This window comes from Lactuca saligna, chromosome 4, assembly GCF_052625555.1.
Source record: "Lactuca saligna cultivar CGN05327 chromosome 4, ASM5262555v1, whole genome shotgun sequence".
NCBI lineage: Eukaryota > Viridiplantae > Streptophyta > Magnoliopsida > Asterales > Asteraceae > Lactuca > Lactuca saligna.
Window position 1 is genome coordinate 310,430,896 of NC_136420.1, and position 14,041 is coordinate 310,444,936.

The window sequence follows — 14,041 nt, forward strand, 5'->3', positions numbered from 1 at the left end:
ACCAAGCTTCGTCCGTAACTTTTGCATACGAGCTCCGTTTTTGTCTGTCTTTTTACCGTTGAGTTCCTATTAATGAGATTTTCAACTTTCATTTAGACCTCGTTGGCTAATTCTCATTCTATCTCGGATTTACAAAACTGTATCGAATTCGTCGCGCTCGAAAAGTAGGGACTAAGCTTTGTCCATAACTTTCGCATACGAGCTCTATTATCGACGTTATTTATATCCACGCGTTGGTATTTACGAGTACTACAACTTTTATTTAGATCCCGTCGGCTAAAAATCGACCGATCTAAAATTCAGATTTCGGGCTGTGCACTACGATGCTAAATCTTAGAAAAATCATAATTTCCTCATACGAAGTCAGATTTGGGCGTTCTTTTTATCGACGTTCTTAGTTTAACATATTCTATGACTTTCGTTTAGATCGCTAAGGCTAAATCTCGCTCTATCGTAAATTCACTATTTACGCTTCCCGGTATCGTGCTGGTTCCGTCACGAAACTTCAACGGTTCATAACTTCTTCGTTATAACTCGGATTTCGGCGTTCTTTATATGTACGAAAACCTTGTAACATACTCTAAAACTTGGTTAAGATTATTTATTCTAAATAATCTTTTGTCGAAAAGTCGTTTTCGACCCCTATTGCCTCTAATTTGACTAGCCCGGATTTGCGGGCGTTACAGCTGTGGTGTTTGCCCTCAAGATTTGGCAACACTATCTTTATGGGGTTCGGTGTACCATATACACGGACCACAAGAGTCTGAATTACTTGATGGATCAGCAAAATCTGAATATGCAACAGAGGAGATGGTTGGATGTGGTGAAGGATTACGATTGTGAGATCTTGTACCACCTGGGAAAGGCTAATGTCGTAGCCGATGCGTTGAGCCGTAGGGCGGAGAGCGCCCAGATCTGAGACATTTGTATGAGGTTGACGGTGATGACTCCGATTTTCGATACTATCCGAGGGGCCCAAGCTGAGGTTGCGAGACCAGAAAACCAGAAGAGGGAGCGGGTTGTCGGTCAGGTATCGGAATTCGTTTTGTATGGTCAGGGACTTATGACATTTCAGGGTCGGATTTAGGTACCGTTTGTGGGTGGTACGCGTACTATTTTGATGGAAGAAGCGCATCGATCGAAATTCTCGATCCATCCCGAGGCTACTAAGATGAATTTGGACCTAAAGAAGGAGTATTGGTGGCCTTGTATGAAGAGGGATGTTTCATGGTTCGTCGAGAGGTGCTTGACTTGTCGTCAGGTTAAGGCCGAGCACCAGCATCCGCACGGTAAATTGCAGCCGCTGGAGATTGCCGAATGGAAGTGGGAACAGATTACCATGGATTTTATCACCAAGTTGCCAAGGACTGCGAGAGGGGTCGATGCAATTTGGGTGATTGTGGATAGATTAATGAAGAGCACTTATTTTCTAGCTATCAGTGAGAGCTCTTCTGTGGAGAAGTTGGCAGAGTTATATGTGAGGGAGGTGGTATCATGGCATGGGGTTCCGATGTTGATCGTTTCAGATCGGGATGTACGATTTACTTCTAGGTTTTGGAAGAAGTTTCATGAGGAGTTGGGTACGAGGCTGCATTTTAGTATCGCATACCACCCGCAGACGGACGGACAGAGCGAGCGGACGATTCAGACGCTTGAGGATATGCTCCGAGCTTGTGTTTTGGATTTTGGAGGGAGTTAGGACACCTATTTACCCTTAGCAGAGTTTTCGTACAACAACAGCCATCATTCGAGCATTGGTATGCCACCCTTTGAGCTGTTGTATGGGAGGAGGTGTTGCACCCCCATCTGCTGGGGAGAGGTGGGGCAACGGGTAATGGGTAGCACGGAGATTGTACTTCAGACAACTGAGCAGATATAGCAGGTCATGCAGAGATTATTGACCGCGTTGAGTCGTCAGAAGAGTTATGCGGACAGGCGTCAGTCCGAGCTTGAGTTTCAGGTTGGTGACCTTGTGCTCCTAAAGGTCTCTCCTTGGAAAGGAGTGATACGATTCAGGAAGAGGGGTAAGTTGGGACCCCGATATATTGGACCTTTCAGGGTAATCGCTAGGGTAGGCAGGGTGGCCTACCGGTTGGATCTACCTGCTGAGTTGGGACAAATCCACGACGCCTTTCATGTCTCGCAGTTGAGGAAATGTATTGCCGACGAGTCGACAGTGGTGCCATTAGATGATATTTAGGTGGATGCAGGCCTAAACTATGTTGAGAGACTAGCGGCGATCAGGGATCGAAAGGTTAAGGTTCTGAGGAACAAGGAAGTACCCTTGGTACAAGTGCAGTGCCAACATCGGAAGGGGTCCGAGTTGACATTGGAGTCCGAGTCTGAGATGCGGGATCAGTATCCGAAATTGTTTTCAGTGTGAGACTTCGGGGACGAAGTCTGGTTCTAGTGGGGGAGAATTGTAACAACCCGAAATCCAGGTACCTTTTTATTTAAGCCTTCATTTTTTAATTTAAGCCATTTAGGGTTTTGCATGATGAGCGAGTACGCTGGGCGTACAAGGAGTACGCTGCGCGTACTCGCGTGCTTCATTTATACGCGTTCCCCCTCGGGTACGTTGGGCGTACCCAAGGTTACGTTGGGTGTAACCGGTCCATAATTAAAAACCCTAATTGATGGGTTGGCTATAAAAGGGATGTGTTGGCTCGACTCCTCAGCCACCATCCTTCAGAAAGAAACCCTAAGAGAGTGTTTATTCGTTCTTAGCCCATTTGTGAGTGTTCTAAGCTTGGTGGTGCCATTTCAAGGTAGCAAATAAGAAGAAGAGTTCATATGGAAAGCTAGAAGTTGGTGTTCAAGTGTAGATCCGGGCTTTACAAAGGTTGGAGCTTCATTCTAAGGTAAAAAGCTTGGATCTTGACATATAGTTCTTGTGATATGCTTTATGGACCATATTTTAGGGTTTTGGTCCCAAAAGGTGGAGACTTTATGAGCAAATGGTCTCCATTAGCTTAGATCCATCATATTTCTGGTGTATTTGAGTTTTAGATTCATAAAAATGTAATCTTGGGCGTGAATGTTTGGCCATGCATGAGATCTATGTCCTTGAGTTGAAATGGAAAGGTGTTAAGGAGTGTAAGAGCCTTTACAGCCATGCCAAGGCTTAAAGGTTTCAACTTTATGAGTAAAGATGCTTAAATAAAGCCAGATCTAGAAGTTGAAGTAGTGGCTTAACCGATTAAAACCAGAAATGATGAAAGCTTTAGTCTGATGGTTACGTTGGGCGTAAATCCCAGTACGCGCAACGTAATGGGTGAAGACCCCGATTCTTGCGTTGGCGATGTACGCCCCGTGTACTCGAAAGGTTGACTTTTGTTGACTTTTAGGGTTTTGGTCAACACGTAGACTTTGAGTCAAGGAAGGGTAAAATGGTCTTTTACCCTCTGAGGAATGATGATAAGGGGTAAAGTCTAGTCGTGGAAGTCTATATTAATTAAAATGATATTTGTGATGATTAGGCGAGATTGAGTCTTCGTTGGGATTTGAAGATAGCGAGTACGTGAGATTCTAGACTTTCCACGAGGTGAGTTTTCTCACTATACTGTACCCGGAAGGGTTTTTTTATTCGGTGACCGGAAGGTCGGATATGTTATAAGTTATATGCATTGTATATGACAAGTTAATCGTTTATATGTGCTATGTGTGATATGCTTGATATGGGCCGGAAGGCGTATATGTTATGGGCCGGAAGGCGTTGTGATGTGGACCGTAAGGTTGACGCAGGTAGGACCGGAAGGTTTACCGAGTCGGGACGAAAGTCCTTTGAGATACATGGACCGGAAGGTCAGGGCCTGGAAAGGCATATGTTGGTAGTGGTAGTGGGTGGGTGAGTGGCCGAGATGGTAATGGTGGGTGGTAGTGGAGGTGGTGGATAGCAGTAGAGATGATGGGTAGTAGTGGAGGTGGTCAAGAGTAGTGACAGAGGTTTTTCATATTTAATGTTAAAAATGAAAATGATAATATGGTAATCTTCAACATTTTCACTTGAAGGAATTTGAATTTCCTTATCTTTTAGATGAAATTTGTTTTCCCTCAATGGAAGGAAAGTTGGACACATGTATGAATCAAATTCCTTCTCAAAACTTGAACCAAACATAGGAAAGTGATGAAATTAAATTTCAATTCATTCTGATTCCTTCCAATTCTAGCGAACCAAACATAGGTGTCATTCCAAGTGAATTACAAATCAAAGATATAATCGATCGGTTATCTTCATGTCACGGAGATTAAACAGGTTTAAGCGCATTTAGCATAACAAAGGCTGGTTACGCTGTAGTTGTTTTTTAGGGGATTTGGTTTGTGGAATGACAGTTGCGTATATAACTCCAAACAATATTTTTTTTTTGTTTCGATCAAACACTGCAAAAGAAATGAAATGGGGTGGTGGAGCTAAACATAACCCATAAGATAAAGATGATGGTTGAATCACATCGACAACAAGCGATGACTGACTGAGGGTTTTCTTTAGCAAGATTTGCTAGAAGATAGACAATGGGTTGGAAAGAAGACATAGTTTTTAGTGTTCATAGTGTCGTGGTGGGATTTTGTTTTAATTTAGAGAAAAAAGCCACGTATTTATTTTTAAATTAAAAAAATATATAAAACTAGATAATATTACATCTTTCCCATATTTATCAGGTAAAATAAAGCTTTAATAACTTATTACTTAAAACTTGATTATGCTACAATGATATTTTCCCACAAATAATTTTTTGCCCACGAATAACTTTTATCTATTTTCAAAATCTTGTTGCTATACTTTCATGTCATATGACCTACGAACAATATTCTAAGCAATTAACATTAATATGTTCAAACATAAAAAGATTCTTGTTGTACCTTAAAATATGGGTTTTGCCTAAAATTAACACACCACCAAATATGCCGAGAAGTGTTGTGCTTTTGACTTTGAGGTCAATGTATTAGGTAATAAAATTATTATAAAAACTAGCTTCAATCGCCCTAATATTTTTATATATTATATTTTGGCCACAATTGTTTTTATATGGGCACTTTGGTACTTATGTTTATGTAAAATACAAAGTCTGTGTGTATATTTTCTCAAAAAATCTTTATATGTTTAGTATTTTTATATGTTCGACAGGTGTGGTTTTTTTTTAGAAAATAAATTATAAAAACTATCTTTATAACTTACAAAAAAGGTCTATGTGCATTTTTATTTTATAGAAACAATCAATATTTTTAAGATATTAGTATGTTGGTAGGTTTTGATCCCTATGTATAAAATAAAATTTAGAAATTGTCTTTGTAATTTACAGAAAACGTCACTATGTAGTTTTTTTCTACATAAAAAGTCGATGTTTTTAAAAAAAGTTACAAAAATGGTTTCTGACAAATAGAAAGTTTACAGGTGATGATCCCTACAAAGTGAAGGTAAGTTGAATTTAGATAAAAGTTGGTTTATCTTTCAATTTGTCTGATATACAAAATGATATGATATTTTATTATGAAGTGAGATCAAAATCAGTCATTAACCTAATTTATTGTTTTTATTTAGTTATTAAAATGTTTTCAAGATTTAAAATGTTACTAAAATTTGTTTGTTTTAATCAATTTAGTCGATAATGGCAAGTTTCCATTTTTTTTTTTTTTTTGATTTCTAAGGTCACTGAATCATTTTCTTTGGTTATCTAAGGTCCTTTAAATGTGTTTCGATAATCTCTATATCTCCATATTCTAATAAAAGAATAGTTTTATTCTCCATTTGACATGTGTCACCTTATTAGCTTCCTAATTAATGCATATTTTATTAATTTTTTGTCATGTATCATCCTATTATTCATTTCAATTAATGCATGTCATTTGTCAACATAATGATTCTTCATTTCAAATTTCAAAATTTGAACTTGTCACCCTATTAAGTTAAATTAATAACAATAGAATAAAAAGACAAAAATGCAAAAATGGTCCCTATGGTTTGACATTTTTTGTGGATATGGTCCAAACCTTTTAAAAATTGGATTCCTGGTCCTTATTGAAAGGTTTGTTTGTGGAACAAGTCCCTAGGGTTAACAGCTGTTTGTTTGTGGCTGTTAAACCCCTCATGTGCATTGCACACGAGGGCATAAATGTCTTTTTAGTTGAGGGACCATTTTTACAATTCCTGAAATAAACCCGCTTGTTACAGTCTTAGCACCATATTACACACAAAATCACAAAATATTTAGTTATCTCTTCCACTTCCATCTTCTTCGTCATTCGTTTTGAACGCAAAAACCCTAATCAAGATTTGGTCCAAGGTGTTTACTTGTTTTTGCTTTTCAACTGTAAATGGTGTTCGTAATGTGGGCGATTAGGCCAAAAGGCGAGACGTATGACATCACAAATGAATATGGTTAGTTTCACTTATCCTCTGTTTACGAAATTGTGTTAGGTTTCTTGATGATTTGAAGAACAGAGCCAAAAATACAAACATCTGATAATTTCTTACTTAATGTTTTTTGTATCTTGTAGAGCGTGTACCAACAATGTTCAGCATAAAGCTACACCATGGTGGAAATTTTACGAAGCTTCCAAACACGAAATATGTTAAAGGTGAAGTGCGATATATTGATTTAGTAGACATTGATGAGTTCTCAGTTCATGAACTAGACGCAATGATGCTAGAGCTAGGTTACTCTGTACCCCCAGTAATATATTACCATTTTAGGATTCCTCATGAAGACTTGGATTTTGGCCACAGAGCTCTAGGGAATGATAATGATGTCTTGAATTTGGCTCAGTATATTAGAGATAACAAGGTCATTGAAGTGTATACAGAACATGGAAAAACTAATTTGCTGACCTATTTTATGTCTCCAAAAGGAAAGCAAAAAGTTATTATTAAGGAGCTCTGTGATGGTGATCTTCCAAAAGAAGCAAATGTACCTCAAGTACCAGCAAAGGATAAAACCCCAATGATAGATGAAGCTAATGATCAAACACAGTGGCAGGGTATATGTCCTTGATACTCTTTGATAAAGTCCCTACAAAAGTTTCACCACAGTATAGAAGAAATGGAAGGGTGAACTCAATAGTTGGTCAAAGTTCTTGTGCCAAAAAGCTTTGTTTAGTTGAATTGGATGATGTAGTAGAAGATCAAGGTGGTGATCATGCTAAATTGGATGATGTTGTACAAGATCAAGGTGGTGAGAATCCTAAATTAGATGATGTGGTACAAGATCAAGCTGGTGAGCATGCTAACATGAATGATGTGGTTCAAGATCAAGAGGTTGAGCATGCTAACATGGATGATGTGGTACAAGATCAAGGTGGTGACCATGATAACTTTGATTATGATGAATTTCATTATGAGAACTTTTCTCATGATCACTTTGATCCTTTTGATGGAGAACATTATCAACCACCAGAAGATGAGAATGTTGAAGACCATCAGTCTGAACATGAAAAGTCTGCTGACAGTGATGATCTTAGGCAACAATCAGAAGAACAATATAATGAACTTGTTGATAATGAAAACAATGTATCAGAAGTGGAGGTGGATATGACTGACTTTAACCTCAATCTTGATAAGGATTATGGTTGTGTTCAAATGGATGGGTTGCATAACGGGGTTGGGACAAATGATGAACATGAGGACATAGAAGTCATTGACAATGATAGATGGGATTCTTTAGATGAAGGGTCAGAAGATGAAAGGAAAAGAAGATGTGTTCTTAAAAATCTAGCTAAGGAGAAAAGATGTAGTCTTGGCAATGTCCATAAGGCCAGTTTTTATGTTGGGCAAAAGTTTAAATCAAAGAAAGAATTGAAAGAAAAAATTGACATGCACACACTAGAAACTAGGAGGAATTTATATTATAAAAAGAATGACAAGATTAGACTTCGAGCATTGTGTAGAGGTGTAGTCCCTTTCATCAATGCAAGTGGGGTGGTTGGCCTTAATCCCAAAAATAAAACCAAGGGCAAAGAGGTAAATTCAGAAAAAGTAAACTGTAGTTGGTTCCTTCATGCTTCTAGGTCAAACACAGAATCTCCCTGGTTTGTAAGGACATTAAATGACAACCATACTTGCCTTCAAAGTAGGAAGATTAGAGCTTGCACTGCTACTTTTATATCCAAGCGAATCATGGACCAAATCGACACGAATCCAGGGATTCCTCTTCGAGCATTGCAGGAACAACTTCAAAAGGACTTCGAGGTAGGTATTTCTATTGACAAAGTATTCAGGGCCAAGGCTATTGCTACTAAGACCGTGGAGGGTGACTATACGAAACAATATGAGATCTTGAGGGACTATGTCCTTGAATTGCAAGCAACCAATGTTGACACAACTATCAAGATTGATGTTTACAGTGAACAAAACCCATCAAACCCAACGAGGATGTTTAAAAGAATCTACATTTTCTTAGGTCCCCTGAAAAAAGGTTTTAAGGCTGGCCTCAGGGATCTTTTGGGTTTCGATGGTGCGCATATGAAAGGACCATTTCCTGGGTAGGTTCTAACAGCAGTTGGGTTGGACTCTAACAATGGTATTTACCCCCTTGCTTATGCCATTGTTGAGACAGAGAACAAAAGTAGTTGGGTATGGTTCTTGCAGTGTTTAGGAGAAGACTTGGATCTTGGTTCAAACTCTAACTTTACTTTTATCACAGATCGACAAAAGGTATCTCTTTCTAACTTGTATTATTAATTACTTATTATTATATAAACTAAATACTTAATTTTTGTTATTGTTCTAGGGTTTAATACCAGCAATAGCCCAACTATTCCCATGTGCTGAGCATAGGTATTGTCTCAGGCACATACATCAGAACATGAGAGTGAAATGGAAATTAAAAGAGTACAAGGATCATTTATGGAGATGTGCAACTGCAACCACTGTACCTGAATTTGAGCATTGCATGAAAGAATTTAGCAACTATGACAAGGAGGCATGTGAATGGCTTAGAAAGATTCCTCCAAAACACTGGGCAAGAAGCCATTTTACAGGTACATAAATTACCAAAAATTACTACATGTTAAATGTGTACTTGTACTTAAAAGAATATGTTAATTTTTTTAACAGGCAGAGCAATCTCTGATATACTGTTAAACAACCTTTGTGAGGTATTTAACAGCAAGATAATAAAGGGAAGAGATAAGCCTATCATAGGTTGTTTGGAGTATATTAGACAATACCTGATGAAGAGAATCTGTAATGTTATGAAGGTGATGGACAAGGCAAAAGGGCCTTTAACACCCACTGCAACAACCATATTGGATGTAAACAAGTCTCATGCATCACATTACATTGCTAGGTGGAATGGGGGTGAGAAATACCAAGTCACTGGGGCATGGCAAGACCAACATGTTGTAGATGTTAGGAACAACACATGTACTTGCAGGAAGTGGGAGCTAATAGGCATCCCATGTAAACATGTCATTGCAACCCTTTATGAAATGACCAAGAACTCAGAGGATGTTGGTGACATTTACAGGTGGGTCAAAAAGGTATATTGGTTGGATACATGAAAGAATGCATATTCCTATAAGGTAGAGCCCATAAAAGGAAGAATAATGTGGCCTAAAAGTTTGTGTCCCACAACACTTATCCCTCCAATTCATCATAAGCAAATAGGTAGGCCTACAAAGAAGAGGAAGAAAAGTGAGGATGAAAAATTGAGTCAGAGTCAAAGAGGGAGTCAAAGTCAGACTGGTACTCATGGTGTAAGTCAGGAAGAAGGTTGTAAAGTGGGTCCTGATGGAGTTCAAAAATTAACAAGGAAATATGTCAGTGTAACATGTGCAAAATGCAAAAACAAAGGTCACAACTCAAGGACATGTAAAGGTCAAGGAGGTGGAAGTTAGGTGGAAGTTGAAGATCAAGGTTGTGTTTGTTTTGGCAGATGTTATTTGCTACTTTTGGAAGTGTTTTGATGTTAAAAAAACTTATGACTTATGATTATTTTGGTTTTCATTAGTATGATAAGTATTAGTCTATATGGTTGCATATTTTGGGATAATGTAATTGCACTATATGTTTGTAATCTATTATGTAATTGCAGCTTTGGTTATTATGGTTTTTGGTTATTATTGTTCATTATAACCATTACAGTCAATTATTCACATTAACTTTTCTTTCACCTTACAAAAATTACAATGAACCTTACAAACAACATAAGCAATTCCATAAAATTCATTTTTGTCAAAGCAAGACAAAAATCAACAGTTGTCCGAATTTCTTGCCATTGACTTTGATGATGAAGAAAATGAAGATTTGGAAAATGAGAAGCTGGGACAAAAACCAGTTGTTAAGTACAACCAACTGATTGGAATTCATACAAAGAACCTTACAAACAACATAAGCAATTCCATAAGCAAAAACTACAAATAACCTTACAAACAACATAAGCAATTCCATAAAATTCATATTTATATCAGGAAGTCATTTACTACATAAACAACTTACTTTGACCTTACAAACAACTACAAAGAACCTAGGTCAAAGTACCAAAAACCATTAATCCACCAAAAAACCACACTTTTATCGATCTTCAACAAATAAAAACCCACCCCATTGACCTATTAACTAAACCTAAACAGACCTTATGAACAGAATCACAAAAAACACCCAACTAGCCAGCAACATGATCTTTAGAGCTGTACACCAAGCTTGCATTCGGTTAATATTTCTCAATAGTCTAGGAATAATGACTTTAGACCTTTCACACATGGGGGGATCAACCCATCCGATGAAGCGACAAGCAAAATCCTTCAAAAAGGGGAAAATAACAAATGTTATTTGATTACAAATCAAATGGGTGCAAACGAATTTCTTTACCTTTTGAGGGCAAGCATAGAAACGTCTACCTAGGTTCTTCGGTGTCCATGAGCATTTAACAACAATAAACTTACCACAAAAACAGAGAACCATCGTGTGATTAACTGACACCCCGACTGTTAACAAAGAGAGATGAGAGATGGAAGAGAGAATGAAGAACAACTTGAAAGTTGCAGAACAACGTTTGGGGAAGAACTTGAACGTTGGGGAAGTCTTTATATATTATTTCAAGAATTGTAAAAATGGTCCCTCAAGTAAAAAGACATGTATGCCCTCGTGTGCAATGCACGTGAGGGGTTTAATAGCCACAAACAAACGGCTGTTAACCCCAGGGACTTGTTCCACAAACAAACCTTTCAATAAGGACCAGAAATCCAATTTTTAAAAGGTTTGGACCATATCCACAAAAAAGGACAAACCACAGGGACCATTTTTGCATTTTTGTCGAATAAAAATTAATATAAATTATAAAATGATATATTTCACATATTTATTTAAATGAATGATTATAATTCTATATAAATAAAAAATATCTTAATTACTAATATATTTAAAATAATTTATTTAAAATAATTGATTAATAATTTTAAGTTTTTACTATAAAATTTTAATAAATTTTATAAACGTGGTTTCCACGGGTTATAAACTAGTTTTTTTAATACTCAAGTTCCTATTGTGATTTTCCTTCTTTGATTATTGATTTTTTATGTCCAAGGAAGGTTGAAGCAATGAACAAATCACGATGGAATTAATAAGATTTATGAAATGATATGGGTCGCACCGCGACTTTTGAGACTTGCAGTACAACTCTCGTTGATTGGGCTTAGGACTTAGGCCTGAGGATATGGACCTATTTAAGGGCATTAAATGTAGCACTTCATCATTTGCAGCCTCCATCTCCTCCTTGAGCACCTTTAACGAAAGGCTAAACTCTCTTGAAGTATTAAAGCTCATTCTCTCTCTCCAAATATCAGTATTGGTGTTCTTTTAATGCAGTAGAGTGAAGAAAGGAAAGAAAATTGCTCTTGGAAGGATTTTCAACCTTCATATCATCTTTGAACCTTTGTAAGTTTCAAATATCTAAGCTTTATGTGCTTTCATTTATAGATCTAATGTTGGTTGGTGTTTTGGTCCCTTTATGCCTCTTTTTCATTGTGTACTTGGAGTTGGAAGGACTCCAGAACCTTTGAAATGATTTAGATAGCTTTTTGGACATTTAGAAGGTGGAAAGGAGCTCGTACATTTTCATTAAGCCATGCATGGGATTTTTGTTCATTAAGTCCCTTTTAGAGTTAGGTTTTGAAAATTGAGAATTTTGTGACTTAGATCTAAATGAAGTTGAAAACTTTATCCATTAATATTTTTAGGAGATCTAGATCTAAAAGGGTTATTGCTTAGCTGGAAGGATTAAGGACTTTAACAAGAAAATTTGTTAAGTCAAATTTCACAACGCAAAGGGCTTATGATCACGGCATGACATTTGAGTATTTTTCGTTTCTTTTTTCATCTTGTGTTCACGGTGCAATAGTCGTTAACCGTTGACTACCGACTTTTAACCAAGTTTGAGTTTTGGTCAAACTTGCTGGATTTTGAGTTGTAGATTGAGTTTAGACTTGAATTTAATGTTATGTAGTCTGTGAGACTGTTTCTTGCAAAATTCAGTATTGTAAATGTGATTCTTAAGTGTTTGATTCAGGTGAGCCTTCTCACTATATTATATACGACACTAGGTGTCATGTTATGATATATTGTCTTTATGACTATTGCATGAAAGACTAAAGGGGACCATAACACTTGTATGAAGACTATAGAGGACCATAACACTTGCATGAAAGATTATGGGGGCGGGGGGATAACAGGAAGGACTACAATGAGACTACAAAAATGGAAGTGATTGTAAGACTATGGTGGGATCATAACATTCTCCATGTTATGTTGTATTTTGAGGTACTCATTAAGATTTGTGCTTATAATTGTAGATTAAATGTTTTTCAGGTACTTCTTTTGATCATGGGAAGGCTAGGGAATGATTGTAAGCATACATCAACAACCTTTATGTTTTGACACTTCTGTGATGATTTTATTTATACTGTAATCTTGAATTTTTGGATTATGGTTTTATGAATAAGTGTTTCCGACTTGATTGTGATTTTATGAAAATGAGTATTTATCTTATTTTAAAATGAAAATTTTGGGTTGAAAATTACGACGTTACAATTTTTTTACTTTACATTTTTAAATTGTTTTTACATGTGATGTGACATAGAACTCCGACGATTCTTTTGGGGATGTTCTTCCACGTCGGAGATGAATCTGCAAGGTGACAACAGACAAGGTCGTTAGAGCCTCCCCATGGACTATGTCCCGGGAGTAGACTCCGACGATCAAGTTAGATCAGCTGGTAGATATGAGATGATTCTTCTTAGCTGGAGAGAACAATCTTGGTGCTGCTGGTGGTCGTGTATGGCGGCTGACGGTGGCAGGTGGTGGCTGAGCCACCTGACCAGTGTATAGGGTGGCGGTTGAGCCAAGGGGAAAGAGTCCCCCTCCTTGGAGGATGCACTATTCTATTTATAGTGGACAAGTAGGTCAAGCCATGGGCCAGCCCAATTCAGGTCCAACTACCAAGGAGTTGGGCAAGGCCGCCCAAAGGCGTCGCGCGGGGTTGGCGGGCGCGCACTAGAAAATGACGGCAAGGGAGCGCCAGGTAAAGGAGTGACAGGTCGGGCCAGTAGGAAAGTCCCTGACAAGGCTGGCAAGGGAGCGCCAGGCAAGGCTGGTGCACCAGAGTTGTATAGGTAATGTTAATGGACCATATATCATCAAGTCCCCTAGTCCGATGTTATTGGTATGCGGCAAATGACATTGGACTGTACTTATTCATATAAACCATGTGTTGTCAAATCCACCTACTCTGATTAGATCGGACTAGACAAAGCACCAATACATCAAAGAGTAAAAGGAACGACCGAACCTCACCTACGAGAGTCATTGATGTGTGTAAAACTCACTTAGTTTTAATCCTACTTTAATTATCAAATAACACACAAAAGGAAGTGAACCTATCAATTGTGGTATAGCTAAATAAGCAGGGTATCGAACACAGGGAACGGCAAATTAAATTGAAAACTAATTCTATCTAAGTTGATTAAGCAAAAAAGGGTTTTTCTCTAGTTTTACAAGACTAGAAACTTACTAACTAAAACTAATTTAAGACTAGAAAATGACAATTTAACT